We start from the raw sequence: 2,473 nt of genomic DNA, 5'->3' as shown, positions 1-2,473 counted from the left end.
TAGGTATTATTATCTGGTGGGTTGGAAAGATTATGGGCCTAATAAGAAGACATGAAAGTCATAAGCAACATGTATGTGAGGAAATTGAGGAAACTGAGGGGATTAGTCAAAATTCTGTTCTTACAGAAAACTTTATTCAATTATAGAAATTGAAGGGAAAAAAACCTTACTGCATTGTTTGAACCTAGCCCTGCATGGCTGGGAAATTGGACCACCTCTATCTCCTGTTTAGAGACCGTTAACTAAGGACCTAGATTATGCTGACCAGAAACTCAGTCTAATCCAAAGACTGATGCAAGGAATTTTCTCACAGTTGAACACCTCAAGCAACCCATATGTCTTATCTGAAAAGTGTCCCCATACTGATCAGTCAGTTACTATTTCCATGTCCTTTGATTGTATATAGACACTTGGGGGAATTAGGATACCTCTTTTTCTGAATCAAGGAATTGCACCTGTTCACTCTCCCCTCCCAACTTGGAAAGTCCCCAATCTTTAATCTATTTAGAAATCAGGCTATTTAACTTTGTGTTTTTTAATTAATTGGTCTTATTTGACTGTTTTTCATCTATGAAAGATAGTCTCCCCTGATAATTGGGGTCCAGGCCTAAGCTGAGGAGGTCTGGTCCCGATTTGTTGGGCAATTGCCATGCATTGCTTAATATGCTGAGAAGATCAAGCTTTTTTTTCCCTCATTCATTTCATCTTTCACCCACCACATCCGTTTCTGAGTTAATAAAGGCCTTCCTAATGCTTTCCCACCAAATGACAGTGGTGGGGAGGTGTTCCAGGTGAAAGGATAGTGTTGAGTCCCAATGGAAAGCTATTTTCAAGAGATAGAGCAGCCAACATGGCAGCCCACAAGAAATCCAATCCAGGGAAGCAAAAGAGGACATGGCTAACATGCATACCATAAAATGATTCTACCTTGAATAAGAAAGTCATGAGAGAACAGGCCAGAATCTCAATAATATCTTCATAACGTGCATATTGTTTCCGAATGATTTTCTCTGTGCTAACTTCCATGGGTTTGGAACAGCTACTCCAGATTCCTGTTTCCCACTTCTATCCTTGGGCCCTTGGATCTTGGGCCCTTGGGTCTTCTAGGCATCTTTGACTTAATCCAGAAAACGAAATTCCCTTTGCTCTCTCAGATCACTTTTCAAATCATATTCCATCTCCCCAGGAGGGAGTTTGGCCCTGTAGTCACACTTAATTTCTGGCATATGCCTGCCCCATTCTTCCTGGGGCCTGAAGAGTTGACAGAACTTGCCTCTAACTCATAATTCTAAGATGCATTTGTTTTTCCCACACAGAGTTCAGCCCAAGAGACTCTGGGTCAGCCCACATTCAGAGTCCCTCTAAAGAGATTTGTTCCAATCGGGTTGTCTTGAGTTGTCTCTGGCACACACAGAGGAGTTTGGATTCAGTTCAGAAATCTTTGGATTCCCTTTATGCAGATTCCTAGAGAGGTCCCAGAAACCTCCCAGTCTCCCTATGGCCCTGTGAATCAAAGGTCAAACTTGGATTAGACTATAATAACACTCAGGCCCACAGTAATCTAGACCAGTCTTCAAACTTCTGATTCTGTGCCCCATTAATAAAAATATCTTAGCCTGTACCTCCAATACATAATAAATTATACACAAGGGCTACTTTATTAATATGTACATTATAAGATATATAAAAATAAACATTTTAAAAGAATGAAATAAAGATACAATCAACAACATTCTAAACTAATTTTGAAGTTGTATTTATGAAAAGCACATCTTAGGTTAGTACACAGACATTCTCCTTGGTCCTTCTTGTGACCCACAAGAAGAATTGACTATGAAAAAAAAACCCAAGTTTGGGGGTGCAGTGGATACAGCACCGGCCCTGAAGTCAGGAGAACCTGAGTTCAAATCCTGCCTCAGACCAAACACTTGACACTTACTAGCTGTGTGACCCTGAGCAAGTCACTTAACCCCAATTACAAAAAAAAAAAAGACTTGACTATGCAAGAGAGAACTGGGTTGAGTCCAGGTGGCCCCTGCTTTTAGACCTGAGAGATTCCTGGAGGCTGTGTCTTAAAGTAGGTCACTATTGACTAAGATCTTGACTGCTAACATATTGTAGCCTTTAGTTGTTCAAGGATACCAGAAACCATCAAAAGAATGAATAAAGAAGGCAAGAAACGAAGCCTAAGTCTGTACTAAGCAGCAAATGAGTGAAATGGAAAGAGTAGAGTTAATAGCATGGTAAATAGCTATCCATATGCACTGTTGGAAGGAAGGCACTTATATTTTTATATTTGATTAAATTAATGTTAAATTTTTTTGCCCAAAGATATTTCAAGAACCTATACTTTCTTTCTTGTGTGTATGCCCTTCACCAGTGTAGACCTCAACATCTCCCTCCCTTAACAGACAGTCTTAGAGAGTTAGACTTTAATGGAAGATACATGTTTTCATTTTTTGGACTAGAGCTG

The sequence above is a fragment of the Phascolarctos cinereus genome, unplaced genomic scaffold, assembly GCF_003287225.1.
Source record: "Phascolarctos cinereus isolate Bilbo 61053 unplaced genomic scaffold, phaCin_HiC Scaffold_7;HRSCAF=346, whole genome shotgun sequence".
Classification (NCBI taxonomy): Eukaryota; Metazoa; Chordata; class Mammalia; order Diprotodontia; family Phascolarctidae; genus Phascolarctos; species Phascolarctos cinereus.
The sequence above is the reverse complement of the archived record's forward strand: the minus strand, read 5'-3'. Positions refer to the sequence as shown.